Source organism: Bos indicus x Bos taurus, chromosome 20 (assembly GCF_003369695.1).
Source record: "Bos indicus x Bos taurus breed Angus x Brahman F1 hybrid chromosome 20, Bos_hybrid_MaternalHap_v2.0, whole genome shotgun sequence".
Classification (NCBI taxonomy): Eukaryota; Metazoa; Chordata; class Mammalia; order Artiodactyla; family Bovidae; genus Bos; species Bos indicus x Bos taurus.
Window position 1 is genome coordinate 47,465,431 of NC_040095.1, and position 19,836 is coordinate 47,485,266.

A 19,836-nucleotide genomic window follows, 5' to 3' on the forward strand; every position below is an offset into this window, starting at 1 on the left:
TTTATTCTAAGAATCCCGATGGCTTAGCAACATTTGGATTTCTGTTGGTAAAAACTCATCAACAGCAGTTCATGTGCTCTTCCTTCTCAAAGAAGATCTGAATACCTAATTAATACAAACTCTATCAGAGTTTTCAATAAATAGATGGAAGCGAAGTGAAAGTCTCCCAGTTGTGTCCAATTCTTTGCAACCCCATGGACTATAGCCTGTCAGGCTACTCTGTCCATGGAATTCTTCAGGCAGGAATATTGGAGTGGGTAGCTGTTCCCTTCTCCAGAAGATCTTCCCAGCCCAGGGATAGAACACAGATAGATATCCTGCATTGCAGGTAGATTCTTTACTATCTGAGCCACCAGGGAAGCCCAAGAATACTGGAGTGGGTAGCCTATCCTTTTTCCAGGAGATCTTCCCAACCCAGGAATAGAACAGGTGTCTCCAGCATTGCAGGAGGATTCTTCACCAGTTGAGCTATAAGCGAAGCAATAACTAGATACTATAATGCTTAATTTTAAGTACATTTTCTGTCATATATTACTACCCACTGGTAGTATGAACGTCTTTAAATGGATATTTATCAAAAATATTAGTCCCTTCTTAATATATGAACTGTGAATAATTTTTAAATATCAAACTCTATGGGATTCTAACTGCAACAATTCTGATTCTCTTCTACACAGAGAGCTTTATTTTAACTCATTTATTAAGGTTTGTGTGTGTGTTGGGGCAGAGTGTTAGTATTATAGCAAATTAGTATCAATATAAAATACATGATTGATTTTTATTATTTAAGATGACTCATTAATTGAGTGAAATAATTTGTGAATAAGTGATCATAATTCAAAAATATGCCTTATTAGAGTAGAGGTTTTATTTTTCATTATTTGTATATAGGTGTGTGTACATGTGTAAGTCACTCACCACAAGAATATGAGTCAAGTTGACCATACCAAGCCCCTCTAGTGTGCTATTTCTTCACACTCTGGCCCTAAATTGATAGAAAAAATACTGAGTTTATAAGATGTATATTTTTCAGCATTTTAAAGCGGTAATATGAAAATTGTTTTCATATACTATGATAATCCAAAATAAGTGTTTGTGAAATAAAAAGCTGTTAACAGTCAACATTATCAGAATAAAGATCATTTTTCACAGATATTGTAATTAAATTACTGAGTATAAATGTTCTATTTTGCATTTGGATCACTTAAGGATGTGACTAAAATGTAATGTTTTATAATTTACTCTATTGCTAGGGGTACTTGACCAATAAATTCACCTAAAGTTAGTTTGGACTTTTGGTTGAAGTTTATTGCTTTTTTGATCAAATCTGGTTTGGAAGGGAAATAAACTAATAGCAATAACATTAACTAGATAACTGCTAATTATTGTAAAAAATGAAAATTATATTGTCTTCTCTTAACTTTGGAAAATTTATGATATCAAATTACCCTAAAGAGCACATCTAAATGGGAAATTTCAAGAGAATGCACTTTCCAACTGCTCAAAGTTTCCCAAAAGTCTTGGTGTGCTAATTATCTAATTAACTGGGATAGACAGTCCAATTATAATTCTGAAGTTCACTGTGGAAGTATAATTATTTTTGTAATCATTAACTTGGCTTAATCACCTTTAACACTAGTTTTGTAGGTCCTCAACTAATTGGTTTTACTAGCTAATTACTGAATACAGAGAAATTTGATTTTCATTAAGATCTGATAATATCTATTATCATCTGGGTAGGAATGTAAGGACATTGTGTACATGACACTAGATAAAGGTCACTAAAGGTCAACTTTTGTTGAACTCAGAAATTCTATAATGTAATTGATTTATAGGGACACATATAGATGCAATGAAGTAGTCTATCATTAGCTTCTAATGGAATCTTTGATTTTGTCTGCTTGTAAACTCCCTTTCCATATAAATTAAGTAATGTTGAAAAGGTCAATTTCAGTTGCAGCTTTCACTAAAATTAATTTGAAGTTAAACTTGTAGGGAAAAAAATGATAATTAAAAAAATGCAATGCCTTGTTTGGAAGTTAATATAACTTTTCCAATCCCATGTTTGCTTTTAATTATTTAAGGTTTTTATTTTTTTTTTTCACTTCAGTCCTTTATATATCTTTTTCCAAAATTTATTATTCTCTATTTTCCATTTTAAAGCAAATATAAAACATCTTAAATTTTAATACCAGTTATAATAGTTTCTGTTATTCATTTTGAAAAGTCAGATCCTAAAAGTCATTTATGTTAGCAAGTTATATTCATTACAAATTCCGGAACCAAGTTCAATAGATATTTGTTCCCTTTGGATTATTATTTTATTATCTGAATGTAATACAATGATTTTGTCCCCAAAGATGAAACAAAATATTCACATATTTATGAAAAATAAGTAGATGTCCCTGAAAGTATGCATATGAATACCCGAAGGCACATACACTACAATTTAAATTTATATTGTTAAAATATTTCCATCTGTCTTAAAACAGCAAGAGTCTAGCCAAAAATTTTTCTAATGTGATTCACATATTAAATTTCATTGTTTGTATATTAAAATATAAAATAGTTTATGTAAAGTGATCAAACAAATTGGAAATAAAGAACTATATAATCTATCCCTTTACCACTTCTGTTTTAACTAGAAAAAAAGTTGTGTTTGTTGAGGAAAGTTTAAGAAATACTGTATGTATTTACTAATATCAAACTGTAAAAATTCAGAATAATTCAAAATCAACAACTTGTGGAATAGAATACAAAGAAGGACTAAAAATATGTAACCTACTATTGCTTCTCACTCTCAGCAACAACCCAAAGGACAGAAGAAAACATACTGTCTCTTTCTTTAAGGAGAGTTGTCATCTTATTAGCAAAACTAAATGTAGGAAGAATTATCTAAATAATCAATTGAGAAAGTTCACAAGACATATTCATTAACTAAAGTGTTAGACATACCAAATTGTTGCAGTTCATATAAATTACATGAAATTTACATATTTTGAGCAATCTTTCTATTCTATATAGTACAATTTATCTTAATTCAGACTGAACTAACTTGAAGATTGGAAAACATATTGGTGATATAGTACATGTGTACACATGTGTACATAATAACTAATTCCTACTTGGAATTAGTTATTATACAGTTGCCCTTTTGTTAATTAATGTAAAATACAAAAATAGTCATTAACTTACTATGTAAACAAATGGCTAATAAATGAAATAGGTAATATATGCCTATGGCACAGAATTTTGAAAAGACAAAAAGGTACCTTGTGCATAGTAAGGTTACAAAAACTTCAGTTGCTAAGCTCTCCTGTTCCTCTACAATGTCCACCATCCATACATAGTTAGCACTGAATTACTGTTCTTTCAGACATTTCTAAACATATTTTACTGAGTTAAAATATAGTATCATATAATACTCTGTTTTGTATATTACTTTTTTACTTAAAAGCATTTTTTTTCATGTAAATAATTTTCAGTAGCTACAGATATTCCTTTAGAATGTTTGTAGCTATTTAACATGCCCCTTACTGATGCATGATATTTTTCATGCTAGACATACCTTGTATATGTTAGTCACTCAGTCATGTCTGACTCTTTGGAACCCCAAGGACTACAGATATACTGTATGTATTTACATACATACATAGATACATGTATTCAAATGTACTTACATTTCAATACATATCACTGTAGACTCCTCTGTCCATAAAATTCTCCAGGCAAGAATATCAGAGAGGTTTGCCATTCCCTTCCCCAGGGGATCCTCTCAACCCAGGGAATGAACCTGGGTCTCCTGCATTGCAGGCAGATTCTTTACCTACTGAACCACCAGGGAAGCCCAGACATACCTTAGTTTTCTACTTTAACAATATTTCACTAAATATTGTTATACCTAGATTATGTCCCACATGTACAAGTACATATCTAAGTTTTCTGCTTTAAAGAATATTTTGCTAAGTATTATTATACCTAGATCATCTCCCACAGGTCCAAGTACGTCTGTAGGAAAAATTCATGTATATGAATGGCTGCATCAAGGAGTGTGGTAGATTAATTTCTTTGTGTGTTTTAGGCACTCGGTCATGTCCAACTCTTTGTGAGCCTGTGGACTGTAGCCCACCAGGCTTGTCTGCCCATGGGATTTTCGAGGCAAGAATACTGGAGTGGATTGCCATTCCTTTCTCTAGGGGATCTTCTCAACCCAAGGATCGAATCCACGTCTTCTGCATTGCAGGCAGATTCTTTACCTACTGAGCTACTAGGGAAGCCCAGATTAATTGCTTTAAAGACTTGAATACTTCACATTCTCTGGCATACATACTTTTTGACAGATGGCTTTCAAGTTAATGTTGATAAATGAATGGTGATTATCTCCCTCCCCCTTGATTCTGAGTTCAAACATGTAACAGGTTTGTGGACCAGTGCAATGTTGGAGAGTAGGATGTAAACGTAGGCCTGAAAGACACTTTCAAGACTGGGCTTGCTTGCAATGGTACCTCTGCCTTCACCACACTAGCCTATAGTAGTAACATAGGAGACACCTGAAACAGATAAGTAACCCCGGCCAACACATTCCAGATAGCAGCAATGCAATGGAGACCAGACAAAACCAGAAGAACTAACCCGCCTAAATCAATGATCAACAGTTCTGTGAGAGTTCAAAACTACTGTGTTTGTCATTGAATTTGGCATGGTGTGTTATACAACATTATTATGGTAATAGATAGCTGATATAAATGCATGTGTGATTTTAATTAATAGTTACTATGTTAGTAATAAGAACGATATTAAATTTTACTATAACCAGTAATGTAAGAGAGAGCAAAGCACTATGCCATTAATTTGTTGTTCTTTAACAATAACTAATAGATAGTAGCTCAGTCAGTAAGAATCTGACTGCAATGAAGGAGATCCTGGTTCAATTCCTGCGTCAGGAAAATCCCTTGGAGGAGGAAATGGCAACCCATTCCAGTATTCTTGCTTGGAGAATTGCATGGACAGGGAAGCCTGGCATGCTGCAGTCCATGGGATCACAAAGAGTCGGACATGACTGAGCAACTAAACTGAACTGCCTTCTTTTAATTGTATTTATTTCCTCTTCTGGCTTCTGATACAGGTTAGAATAGGTAGATAATTTATATGCTGGCACTTAATGATAAGTTGTGCTAGTTCTGGGAGATACTATATAAAAAATGAATCTAAGAAAGAATGATGCTACCTGGTGGGAGAGTGGAATAGTTGAGAGCAGTTGGATAGGGCACAGCGGTGGGGCTTTCCAGAGGTAGATAGTGAGCAGTTCTAAGATTTAGTGTCTGCCTCTTTATCCCTCCATCATGAATCTTTAAAAATAATACATGCAAGTCTTCAATACATGATGGCCATCATTTCAGTGTGTGCTCAATTGCTCATTCATGTCCAACTTTTTTGACCCCATAGACTGTAGACTGCCAGGTCCCTCTGTCCATGGAATTTTCCAGGCAAGAACACCTGGGTGGGTTGCCATTTCCTACTCCAGGCTTCTTCCCAACCTGGGGATCAAACCTGTGTCTTTTGCATTTCCTGCATTGACAGGAAGATTCTTTACCACCACTCCATCTGGAAAATCCAGGTATTTAGTTTAGATTAGACCATAGACTTCAGAGTCAAATATACCTATATTAAAGCTTTGTGCAGAAACTTACCTTCTGTGTGAATTTTGGGGCTCTTGTTTTTTCATTGGAACATCGAAACTTGATTTTGCATCTTAACAGCAGTAGATGTTGGAAGATGACAAGTGTCAAAGATATGTGTGTAGACAGGTAATTGATTTAAATTATTTTCTGTAAGCAGTGGTTTTATAAACTTAAAATTTTCCAGAAAGGCAAGAGTAATTGGATCTGTATAGAAGAAACAGTATTTCACTAACTGGTAGAATAAGATTTTTAACAAGCTTCTGATATGAGATAAAATTTCATGTATATAGGAAATTGTATTGCAACCTATTGTTGATAAAGAATGAAGTAATTTGAAACATCTTTAATAAAAGTAAATGAAACAATCAATTCAGGTCCTCTAATGTAATAAGCCTAGTTCAAATTAAGTAGTTTCTAGTAGCTTTCATCATGTTATAGCTTTCCCCCCAATCTTTCTCTACATTTGCAAATTTTTACATTTGAATTAAATTAAAACATTCATCTAAACTTTTATTTCCTTTTAGTGTTAATTAATATTGCTTTGTGCTCTCTGGACTATTTTCTGGCTCAAAAGATTCTCATAATCTTTTATTGATTTTATGCACTCTATAGCGTTTCCTAATGTTTTCTACTTCATAAATAGCAAAACAAGTTTATAGCACATATTATGAGTCATATATGCTTTTGAAATGCAAGGAAATCTTTCAAAACCAAATAAGTTTGTGCAATATGAAGGAATAGAAATGATACACAAAAAAGGGCCACTGCATTTTTCAGTTTTAGTGTAGCTTTTTAAAAAATATATATATCTCTATATACTTCCTCCAGAGAAATTGCAAAATATCCAACTATCTGGAGCCCACTCAGTCTACTGAATCATAATTGCAGAGGATAGAACTAGGTAATTTGAATTACTGAAAAATTATTCTCATCTGATTATTCAATATACTAACACTTGAGAAGCATTATAATAATAAGTAGTCAGCATTATAGGAATAATAAATCAATAATACACAAAGTTGATTTTTCAAATAATATATTGTAATATTTTATGTCAATTCATTAACAAATTTGAAAAGATATCATCAAAAAGCTCATTATATGTGTTTTAGTGTATTAATAGTGGCAATAACAATTTACATTTATTAAGCTAAGTGCTAAGAAAGTTGTCATTATTGTCTTCATTCATTGATAAGATTGAAGCCAAGGGGATTAAATAATTAGACAAAGCATGATGAAAATGGTTACTGGTTTAGTTACAATCAAGGAATGGTCATGGTGTTAATCCCAGTAAGAGTTTGTATATATGTTTGTGCTTTAATCTATATTCCCCTGGCCCTTTGTATTACATTGCACCAGGAAACGTTTGTAATACGAGGCAAGAGACACTACTTATGTAGATATTAGTACAGAGACTGCTACTGCTACTAAGTCACTTCAGTCGTGGTCGACTCTGTGCGACCCCATAGGCGGCAGCCCACCAGGTTCCCCCATCCCTGGGATTCTCCAGGCAGGAACACTGGAGTGGGTTGCCATTTCCTTCTCCAATGCAGGAAAGTGAAAAGTGAAAGTGAAGTCGCTCAGTCGTGCCCAACCCTCAGTGACCCCCTGGACTGCAGCCTTCCAGGCTCCTCCATCCATGGGATTTTCCATGCAAGAGTACTGGAGTGGGATGCCATTGCCTCCTCTGAGTACAGAGACTGCTGCTGCTGCTGCTAAGTCACTTCAGTCGTGTCCGACTCTGTGCGACCCCGAAGACGGCAGCCCACCAGGCTCCCCTGTCCCTGGGATTCTCCAGGCAAGAACACTGGAGTGGGTTGCCATTTCCTTCTCCAATGCATGAAAGTGAAAAGTGAAAGTGAGGTCACTCAGTCGTGTCCAACTCCTAGCGACCCCATGGACTGCAGCCTACCAGGCTCCTGCATCCATGGGATTTTCCAGGCAAGAGTACTGGAGTGTGGTGCCATTGCCTTCAGCATATCACAAATGATCAAAATCTAGAACAAAATGGATAATAGTATATATTTCAACAAGAAAATTGAGTAAAGGACAGTTACATTGAAAAAAACAAAAAATAGGAACTCTACAGAGAAAAGTATTACATATTGTTGAGAGCCTTACTGGCATTTCCTGTGTATTTTCAACTTTCCTCTTGAAAAGTGGTAGAATTGTACTTCACTGTTCCCTTTGGAGTTAGGTGCAAATAGGATTTATTTGCATTTTGAAACGTAACGGGAAGGTATATGTGATTTATGGTGGGAAACTTTAAGAGCCAGTAAGATATTTTAGAGTTTTTTACCCTCACTTCAATGAGCTGGAAGTGTGTATCCAGATTAATAACTGTGATAAGAGATGCCCCCCATCTCCACTTAAAATATGTTAACCACAATGAACATATGGATATCCAGGGAATATTTTTAGCTTGTTTATTAGATTTCAAAGAGTAAGAGAAATGCATGGTTATCTAATAAATGTAAAAGAAAGAACTATGTTTAAAGAAGGAAGAAATATTCATAGACAAATAATTTCATTGCTACACTTTGATTTGATACTCAAAAATAATCAAATATTATTAAATCTGCATCCTCACCATTTATTACTTGTTTTTGATAATAGCTATTAAGATGGATGAAGTGACATCTAATTGTGCTAATCTGTTAACATATATTAATTTTATATTTTAATATGCACTAGAGCACACTTGCATAAATCAGTGTTATGGAATTACTAGTATGGATTTATCACTATTTTTTTGTATTTGAATGCCTATGATTGAGGATAAAACTATATATTGATTAATTCACAGTGAAGATCAGATCATATATTGATAATTTTAAAAATGTGATATTTCATGTTACAAACAGTCATTCATGGAAATAAATGAAGAGGAAAAGATACATCAATTAGAAGCATATGTGCTAAGTCGCTTCAGTCATGTCTGACTCTGTGCAACCCTATGGACTGTAGCCCGCCAGGCTCCTCAATCCATGGAATTCTCCAGGAAAGAATACTGGAGTGGGTCACCATTTACTTCTCCAGGGGATCTTCCCTACCCAGCAATTGAACCCACGTCTCTTCAGTTTAGTTCAGTCGCTCAGTCGTGTCTGACTCTTTGTGACCACATGAATCACAGCATGCCAGGCCTCCCTATCCATCACCATCTCCTGGAGTTCACTCAAACTCATGTCCATCGAGTTGGTGATGCCATCCAGCCATCTCAGCCTCTGTCGTCCCCTTCTTCTCCTACACCCAATCCCTCCCAGAACCAGGGTCTTTTCCAATGAGTCATCTTTTCGCCTGAGGTGGCCAAAGTATTGGAGTTTCAGCTTCAGCATCAGTCCTTCCAATGAACACCCAGGACTGATCTCCTTTAGGATGGACTGGTTGGATCTCCTTGCAGTCCAAGGGACGCTCAGGAGTCTTCTCCAACACCACAGTTCAAAAGCATCAATTCTGCGCTCAGCTTTCTTCACAGTCCAACTTTCACATCTATACATAATCACTGGAAAAAGCATAGCCTTGACTAGAAGGACCTTTGTTGGTAAAGTAATGTCTCTGCTTTTCAATATGCTATCAAGGTTGGTCATAACTTTCCTTCCAAGGAGTAGGCGTCTTTTAATTTCATGGCTGCAATCACCATCTGCAGTGATTTTGGAGGCCCCAAAAATAAAGTCTCCTGAATTGGCAGGTGGTTCTTTATCACTAGTGCCACCAGGAAGCCCCTTAGAAATGTATGCTAACATAATATTCCATTATAATAATAGATGCATTTTATTTATCAGTTTTAATATTTACTGAATAATGACTCCACTGTGGTAAATAATAAGTGATGAAAGCTACCAAGAATATATAAATTCTTCTACCTTGCTAGATATTTTTCTCTGTAAATACGGGGATAAAATTTTACAAATTACAGCAAAGCCCAGTATGTGCATAATTTATTGTAAATAATTGATGTTTTACAGAATAAAACAGATTTTGTTTTCATAAATTATTTAAGTCCACAGTAACTGTGAAACAAAACTACATGAACTATGTATGATTCATGTAATAACTCTTCTGAAAAAGAAGAGAAACAAGATTTTAAGAAATAATAGAGAAGGCTACCCTTGGTTGAAGAATATTTGAATCTAAAAATTATAAAAGTTTACTAAGAAAATAGCAACCTTGAAGGGAAAAAAGGAGCTATTCACCTATTCATAGACTAGTAAATTGTCTGAATTCTAAGAATTTAAAGGAAAGGGAACAAAATCTTTTAAGCTTCCTGACTGAAAAGTCACTTAGAAAGTAAAATATTCAAATGTATTAAACTTCTCATCTCTAACACCAGAAGCTAGAAGAATGTATGAAAAAATTCTCTACCCAGGAATCATATATCATGTTAAGATAGTATTATTTTTTAAAAGATATTTCACCTTTTCTGTGTGGGGGGAAAAAAGAAAAAAAGCTTGTAGAATGCAAGTATTCAAAGTCTACATTGAGATGCAACTCACTTGCAGAAAATGCTTGACAAGGGACTTCACACAAAATAAAATTTATGAGGAAAAAAGACATATATAAAAAAAGAAAATGAAGAGGAAGTTGTGCAGTGACCTTATGACAATAATTTTAAAAAGTTTATATTTTCAATACTAGCTAGGTGTAGAAAAAAACTACAAACTTTTAATGCTTGTAATAATGATTAAAATGTTTAATTTAAAATGTTTAAAATTTATTAATGTTTTAAAATGTTTAATTTTTTAAGTATTTAAAATGTTTAAATACTACTTACAGAAAAGCAAATAAAAAAAAGGAAGTGTTGCTTCATAAAATGAATCCAAATTATTTATATGACTTTGATTAGGGTTTAACATTTATCTCATGCATTTGAATTTAACATTCCTTTCTCTTTGGTCATGGGGATTAGTTACTAAGTGAGAATATGTCAATCTGGGAAATGAATAGCAAGCTAATGAACCTGAAGAGGTTTCTAAACATTTGAGGGTTTTGTTTTGTTTTGTTATGAGAAGGAATTAAAAATAGATTTTTAAAATATATTTTTCAGTAAAATAAACCTTTCAGAAAAAAACATCATAAGGTAATATAAGTTAAAGTCAAAATTACCCTCCATACCTAAACTAAGTTCCCTTGCTTTTCTATTCAGTTTCCCAGGTGGTACATTAGTAAAGAATTTGCCTGCAAATGCAGGAGACAGAGACACAAGTTCCACCCCTGGGTTGGGAAGATCCCCTGGAGGAGGAAATGGCAATCCACTTCACTATCCTTGTTTGGATAATCCCATGGACAGAGGAGCCTCTCCGGCTACAGTCCATGATGTTGCAAAGAGCTGCACCCAACTAAGCCCTGGTGGCTTAGAGGTTAAAGCGTCTGCCTGGAATGCAGGAGACCCAGGTTCAATCCCTGGGTTGGGAAGATCCCCTGGAGAAGGAAATGGCAACCCACTCCAGTACTCTTGCCTGGAGAATCCCATGGAGGGAGGAGCCTGGTAGGCTACAATCCATGGGGTCACAAAGAGTTGGACATGACTGAGCAACTTCACTTCACCTCAAGCACACATGCACACATGCTTTTCTAATACACTTGCTTTTTAAAATCATATTTATGGAGCAGTTGGTCACAAAGCCTTTTTCTTCATTTTCTTCATACCTTCCATTTTGGGTGTTTTATATAATACAGTTCTGATATAGGTAGGTCTTTTTCCTTCTTTAGTGTTTGTCATACTGGCTTTCAGTGTCTGATTATACTCTCAAGCACTGTGAATCACATAAAACATTTTTCTTACTTCCAAAGGATATTTTAAAACTACCTATGTATTTCCATTTTTCCCCAACTTCCAGTTTTTCTTTTCTTTTTTAATTTTATTTTTATAATGTTGCTTTCCTTCAGAGTTAGGAGAATTAGGAGGAGAAGAAGGAAAAGGAGAATAAAAACAAAAATAAAAACTCTCAAGAATTTTGGGAACTAAATGCTTTTGAATTCCAGAATTTTAGTTTAATCTTTATTTATTTATTTACTTTTTCAAAATAGGAGAGCACTGAGCCACCTGGGTAGGGTTAAGTTTTGGATAGGGTGTGCATTTGTGCTAAGTCGCTTCAGTCCTGTTGACTCTTTGTTACCCTATGGACTGGGATAGGGTGAGGTCTAGGATTTTTGTTTCCTGTTCCTTCTCCATTTCCCACATGTGATCGGTTATCAAAGGCTGTAAATACAATTCCACTGTAATCACTTATTGGGAAAGAAAGTATCACCTAAAACATTGTTAGCTTGTTCTTATCTCTAAAACATTGTTAACTTGTTCTTATCTCTAGGTTATTTCTAGGGGAAATTATTTTCTATAATCATTCATCTATCTTAATGTAGATTTGATTTTCTAAAATTGTTTCTCATTTAAAAATCTTCCATAAGCTTTGGTAACATATGTAATAAACGGCAAAATCCTTGGCACTCCATTCTAAGATTTTCATTGAATTTCATTTTCATTGAATATCTTTGTTTTTCTTGAGGATACTGATTATTTACTTTTTTTTCTTAATATTTACAACATTTCTTTACAAAATGACTAGCTGTTGCTGCTGCTAAGTCGCTTTAGTCATGTCCGACTCTGTGTGACACCATAGACGGCAGCCCACCAGGCTCTGCCATCCCTGGGATTCTCCAGGCAAGAACACTGGAGTGGGTTGCCATTTCCTTCTCCAATGCATGAAAGTGAAAAGTGAAAAAAGTGAAGTTGCTCAGTCGTGTCTGACTCTTCATGACCCCATGGACTGCAGCCTACCAGGCTCCTCCGTCCATGGGATTTTCCAGGCAAGAGTACTGGAGTGAGTTGCCATTGCCTTCTCCACAAAATGACTGCTGCTGCTGCTGCTAAGTCGCTTCAGTTGTGTCCGACTTTGTGTGACCCCATAGACAGGCGCCCACCTGGCTCCCCCGTCCCTGGGAATGGTATATATTCTCACAGGTTTAACTCACTCAATGTGAGTTAGCATAAGCTCAAGTTACTATTAAGTTTTTCATATGGTTTAATATGTTGAAAGAATTACAGAATTTTCCTTCTATACCATTTTACTCTACACTATAATTTTTTACTTAGATTCATCAAAATTGAAATGATTTGTTGCATATATAATAAAGAAAAGTCCTGGTCTCCTTTTATTTTGAGGACTCATATTTTAATATCTTAAATACAGAGATCACGAGGTTGATGCCACTGCCGTTTGTAAAAACATATAAAAAAGGATACAATATAAAATTAATGCAAAGAAATAGAGGAAAACAACACAATGGGAAAGACTAGGGATCTCTTCAAGAAAATCAGAGATACCAAAGGAATATTTCATGCAAAGATTAGCTTAATAAAGGACAGAAGTGGTATGGACCTAACAGAAGCAGAAGATATTAAGAAGAGATGGCAAGAATACACAGAAGAACTGTATGAAAAAGATCTTCACGACCCAGATAATCACGATGGTGTGATCACTAACCTAGAGCCAGACCTCCTGGGATGTGAAGTCAAGTGGGCCTTAGAAATCATCACTACGAACAAAGCTAGTAGAGATGATGGAATTCCAGTTGAGCTATTCCAAATCCTGAAAGATGATGCTCTGAAAGTGTTGCACTCAATATGCCAGCAAATCTGGAAAACTCAGCAGTGGCTACAGGACTGGAAAAGGTCAGTTTTCATTCCAATCCCAAAGAAAGGCAATGCCAAAGAATGCTCAAAGTACCGCACAATTGCAATCATCTCACATGCTAGTAAAGTAATACTCAAAATTCTCCAAGCCAGGCTTCAGCAATATGTGAACCGTGAACTTCCCGATGTTCAAGCTGGTTTTAGAAAAGGCAGAGGAACCAGAGATCAAATTGCCAACATCCACTGGATCATGGAAAACTCAAGAGAGTTCCAGAAAAACATATATTTCTGCTTATTGACTATGCCAAAGCCTTTGACTGTGTGGATCACAATAAACTGTGGAAAATTCTGAAAGAGATGGGAATACCAGACCACCTGATTTGCCTCTTGAGAAATCTATATGCAGGCCAGGAAGCAACAGTGAGAACTGGACATGGAACAACAGACTGGTTCCAAATAGGAAAAGGAGTACGTCAAGGCTTTATATTGTCACCTTGTTTATTTAACTTATATGCAGAGTACATCATGAGAAACGCTGGACTGGAAGAAGCACAAGCTGGAATCAAGATTGCCGGGAGAAATATCAATAACCTCAGATACACAGATGATACCACCCTTATGGCAGAAAGTGAAGAGGAACTAAAAAGCCTCTTGATGAAAGTGAAAGGTGAGAGTGAAAAAGTTGGCTTAAAGCTCAACATTCAGAAAACGAAGATCATGGCATCTGGTCCCATCACTTTATGGCAAATAGATGGGGAAACAGTGTCAGACTTTATTTTTCTGGGCTCCAAAATCACTACAGATGGTGACTGCAGCCATGAAAATAAAAGATGCTTACTCCTTGGAAGGAAAGTTATGACCAACCTAGATAGCATATTCAAAAGCAGAGACATTACTTTGCCAAAAAAGGTCCGTCTAGTCAAGGCTATGGTTTTTCCTGTGGTCATGTATGGATGTGAGAGTTGGACTGTGAAGAAGGCTAAGCGCCGAAGAATTGATGCTTTTGAACTGTGGTGTTGGAGAAGACTTTTGAGAGCCCCTTGGACTGTAAGGAGATCCAACCAGTCCATTTTGAAGGATATCAGCCCTGGGATTTCTTTGGAAGGAATGATGCTAAAGCTGAAACTCAAGTACTTGGCCACCTCATGTGGAGAGTCGACTCATTGGAAAAGACTCTGATGCTGGGAGGGATTGGGGGCAGGAGGAGAAGGGGACAACAGAGGATGAGATGGCTGGATGGCATCACTGATTCGATGGATGTGAGTCTGAGTGAACTCCAGGAGTTGGTGATGGACATGGAGGCCTGGCGTGCTGCGATTCATGGGGTTGCAAAGAGTCGGACATGACTGAGCGACTGATCTGATCTGACGTGTCCTTTTTAATATTATCTACCTATCTATATATGTCTATTATTGGTTGGATTTTTCCTTCAAGAAAGTTGCTTTGAAGCCCTAATTCCTCAAAAGTTGCTTTGAAACCCTAATTTCTCAAAAAGTGACCTTTTTGAATGGAGGTTTATACAGAGATAGTAAGTCAAAATGAAGTTATTCAGGTGGCCCTAATCCAATTTGATCTGTATCCTTATTAAAAAAAGAAAAATATGGACATAGACAGACATCATAGAAGGAGACAACTTGAAGAGATACAGGGAGATTACCATGTAAAGGTGAAAGATTGGAATGAAATGCCTATAAGCTAAGGAACACAAAAGGTTACTGCTAAACCACCAGAAGCTAAGAGAGTGTCATGGAACACATTATCCCTCATATACTTCAAAAGAACCAACACTGACAACTTTTGATTTCAGAAATCTAGCCTCCATTAACTGTAAGCAAATAATGCTCTGTTATTTTGTCATCTAGGTTGTAGTACTTTGTTACATTAACCTCAAGAAATTAATCATCTATCTATTTATCCATCATCTAGCATCTCAGTTATATTCCTGCAGTTCAGATATAGCAGATTTACTATGATCTAAAAGTAGGGATACAACAAAACTTGCCTGTGACCATACCTATTGTTACACCTTCTACATGTAAATTATCTCATGGACACTTCAGTTTTCAGCAACGATTTCCTATGACCAGGTTGCTAAATAGCCCATTAAGTTAGCTGTGTATTTGAGTTTCTTATTTTATGCCTCTTGTTTAACCTAATTGTTATGCCAAATAACATCCTTTTGAATTGTGCAAATAAGAAATTTTGAATTGTGCAACCCCAACCAAGCTGTTTCAGAACCAGACCTTACTGTCTGTTCTTTGAGTCCTGAGATGTCAGATAATATTCTCCCTTCTGTAAAGGTATGAGGAATTATATACCCTTTGTTGGCCCTGAGTCTTGATCAGAGCCATCCTGCTGTACAATAACATTTCTTAATTAAGAATTCTGTGGCTTAGAGACTGGAGACTTCAGTTCCAGTTCAGTTCAGTTCAGTTCAGTCACTCAGACATGTCCGACTCTTTGCAACCCCATGGACTGCAGCACGCCAGGCCTCCCTGCCCATCCCCCAACTCCCGGAGTTTACTCAGACTCATGTCCATTGAGTCAGTGATGTCATCCAACCATCTCATCCTCTGTCGGTCCCTTCTCCTCCCGCCTTCAATCTTTCCCAGTATCAGGGTCTTTTCCAATGAGTTGGTTCTTTGCATCAGGTGGCCAAAGTATTGGAGTTTCAGTTTCAACATCAGTCCTTCCAATGAACATTCAGAATGGATCTCCTTTAGGAGGGACTAGTTAGATCTCTTTGCAGTGCACGAGACAAGAGTCTTCTCCAACACCACAATTCAAAAGCATCAATTCTTTGATTTCTCAGCTTTCTTTATAGTCCAACTCTCAAATCCATACATGACCATTGGAAAAACCATAGCGTTGACTAGACGGACCTTTGTTGGCAAAGTAATGTCTCTGCTTTTTAATATTCTGTCTAGGTTAGTCATACTCTTCTTCTAAGGAGTGTCTTAATTTAGTGTCTTAATTTCATGGCTGCAGTCACCATCTGCAGGGATTTTGAAACCCAAAAGGATATTTCAGTTATTGTTTTTTTTTTTTAATGAATCTAATATGTAAATTATTTGACCTATTCCTTAGTGATGTGTGCTGGGTAATAAAGTGCCTAGCAGCATTTCGTAGTTAACATAAAGAATATATATCTTGTACCCTCATATTTCAAGAAATGAGTATCTACTCATAGGTCATTGACATAACTAAAATGTCTGTATGGATGTGTACACATACACAAAGGCTCACATACATATACATAAGCCCAAACACTAGATTTTGAAAAGAGGATAATATGGTAGTTATTAGAATAATATGATCTAATTGGATGATATTTGTGGAAGTCATTATTTTCAAAAGCTGTCAGTTCGTATAGATGACATTTTTTCAAATCAAGGCATTCAGTCTCTAATAAACTCCTAAACAATGTTCGTTTTGTTCAGCATAACTCTGGAGCAAAAAAACAAAAACAAAAACAAATTACTGCTGATGGTATCAATTGAACAGAGAAATTTTGCTCTTGGAATATGAAACTGCATAACGTGAATCTGATGCATAAATTTGTGATTGCTTCCTGATTGTTTTTATCCCTCTCACTGTAGTGTAGACCTTTGCCACCAGTATAAAATATTTATAAATCCTGGAAGTTAGAAACCAGAAAAATCATCTATATTAAGAATGTTAATATTGGCATGTAACATAACAGATGATCAAAATATGTAATTTCTAAGTAGAAAGGCTGCTGGTTAAAATATTCCCACTACTTCCATGTAGCAATTAGGCAAACAGAAAAAATTACTTTGATAAAGTACAGATTTCTCTCTTTACTTCAAAATGTCCAATTAGCCACCAAAAAAATGTAGTAGAGTTTTGAATAAGAATATAAAAGTAGGATATTATAATCTTCTTTATTAAAACATAACAATTCAATTATTTCTAAAAGTTCAAATTTATTCTGCCAATCTATTTCCTAGTATAGATAGGCTTACAGGTATTTTTCATAATGGAAAATTTGTAAATATCTTAATGGATGAGTATTAATGGACAAATATCTATTCTAATTTTATTGAGAAATAATTCACATACATTCATGTATAACTTTAAAGTATACAGAATAAGGATTTAATTTATTTATATTGTGAATTGATTACCACAATAAATTCAATGGAAATCCACCTTCTCATATAGGTATGATAAAAAGAAAACAAAAAAAAAAAGGAAAAATGTGTTTTCCTTGGGGTGAAAACTCTTAGGATTTGCTCTAATGGCAATTTTCTTATATATCATACATTAATATTATCATAATAAAATTTGTATGCTTTGACCACCTTCTTCCAGTTTCCCCTTTCCCTACCCTCAGTGCCTAGTAACCAAAAATCTGGGTGTCATCTATTCTCCTATGAGTTTTTTTCATCTGTTTGTCGGTTTGTCAGAGAGATTTAAATTACTTTGTATTTTTGAAATGTAAATTTGTGTTATTTTACTTCCACTCAGTGAATTTCGTTCAGCATTTCTTATAAGGCAGAGTCTGGTGGTAATGAACTCCTTCAACTTTTCTTTGTTCAGGAAAGTCTTTATCAACTCTTCCTTTCTGAAGGACACCTTTACTGGGTTTGGAATTCTTGATTGAGGGTCATTTTCTTTCAAAGTTTTTGAGACTATGCTATCCCATTCTCTTCTGGCCAGAAGCTTCTGCTGAGAAATCCTCCCATAGTCTTGCAGATTTCCCTTTTATGTACTTTGTCTTATTTTTCTTGCTGATTTTAAATTTACTTTTTGTCTTTAGAAAATTTGATTATATTGTGTCTTGCTGTAGCCCTATTTCAGCTCAAACTATTTGAGATCTTTTGGGCCCTATTGATCTGGATGTCCTTTCTCTCCCCAGATTTGAAGTTTTCAGCCAACATTGCTTTAAATATAATTTCTGTCCCTTTGTCTTTTTCTTCTTAATTTCCATAAATGCAAATGTTTTTTTTTTTTCAAATTTTCTGTAATTCCCATAGGATTTCTTCACTCTTATTCATTCTTTTTGCTCTGGACTAGATAATTGCAAATGTCCTGTCTTCAAGGTCATCAGTTCTTCTGCATGATCAAGGTTCTTGTGAAACAGTACTGAATTTTTCAGTTCAGTTATTACAGTTTTCAAATCTAGGATATTTTTATGGTTATTATTTCTAGGACAGACTTCCTGTTTGGTCATGCATTATTTTTCTGTGTCATCTGCTTCTCCTCCTTCCTTCAATCTTTCCCAGCATCAGGGTCTTTTCCAGTGAGTGACCAAAGTGCTGGAGCTTCAGCTTCAGCATCAGTCCTTCCAATGAATATTCAGGGTTAATTTCCTTTAGGATTGACTGGTTTTATATCCTTGCAGTCCAAGGGACTATCAGGAGTTCTCTCCACAGTAGGTGGTTCAATAATTCAGCTCTGTATCTGGGCAAAAGCAAACCAAGTTTTGCAAAACTCTTCATCTGAAGACTTGAATCAGGCATATCTGCATCCTGCTGAGTTCCCTGGTCAGAATGTGCTTCTGAGCTGGTTCTTCAGATGAGTAAAGCCACTGATGGGATTACTACCTGGGCGTTGTAAGTGTGAATCTGATCTGCAAAGATTGATTTGCTGGATGTTGCAAGAACCTCCCCATTTCCCCATCAAGTCAGATTCTCATTGGTGAGCCTCTGCAGGTTCTCCTGTCATCTCTATGGTGTAAAGTCAAAGTAGAGTCTCCCATAAATTGAACAGGAATGTCTGGGGGAGTTGGTGATCATTCCAGGGTCCTCTTTAACCACTGGAGGAACCCTGGAGGCTCAGAGGAGACCTCTGGAGTGGTGCTGCATCAGTCTGGGGGGACGGTCAATGTGGTAGTTGCCTCTCTTACCTTTATAATGAAGTCTGGCGATGAGGTGTTTGGCGAGCGCCAATGCTGCGACTTATCGCCTCCCCGCCACTCGGTTATCTGGGTGTAAAACCGGCGCACCTTCTCAGGCAGATGTTGACCGTCCCGACCCCCAAGAAGTTTTAGTTAGCAAAGAAGCCTGCTTACAGTTTTATAGATAATGTCTCTCTGGGGCTGCGATTGCCCCCTTCCGGCTCTGGCTGCCTGTCACCGGAGGGGGAAGGTCTGCAGCCGGCTATCTCTGTTCAGTCCTTTGTTCCGTGCGCAGGCCTGGCGGTCTTAGGTTAGGGCTGGCTTTTCGCGTGGTAGATATCCCACAGTCTGGTTTGCTAGCCCAAATTATTTCGCTCAGATAGCGCTCAGGGTATTCAGGCCAGATTCTTACTCTCAGCGATGCAGCCCGCGCTGCGCCTCCCTGCCCAGTCCCCGACTTGCTAATGGCGGATGCAGGCGTCTGCGCTGCTTCTCCGCTGGGGGAGTTACCGTAGGACTCGCAATCTGCGAGTTTTAATTGTTTATTTATTTTTTCTCCCTGTTATGTTGCCCTCTGTGCTTCCAAAGCTCGGCACAGATTCGGCAGTGAGAAGGTTTCCTGGTGTTTGGAAACTTCTCTCTTTTTAAGATTCCCTTCCCGG

At 36.3% G+C, this 19,836-nt stretch overlaps 1 long non-coding RNA gene and 1 other non-coding gene across 2 annotated transcripts in view; one reads left to right on the forward strand and one right to left on the reverse strand.

The window, feature by feature from the left end:
• LOC113879175 overlaps positions 1-19,836 on the reverse strand; it is a 170,507-nt gene that overhangs the window by 150,570 nt on the left and 101 nt on the right. The window lies entirely within an intron of this gene.
• On the forward strand, positions 11,022-11,093 carry TRNAS-GGA. The gene has a single exon. It is a non-coding gene; the product is annotated as a tRNA-Ser (tRNA).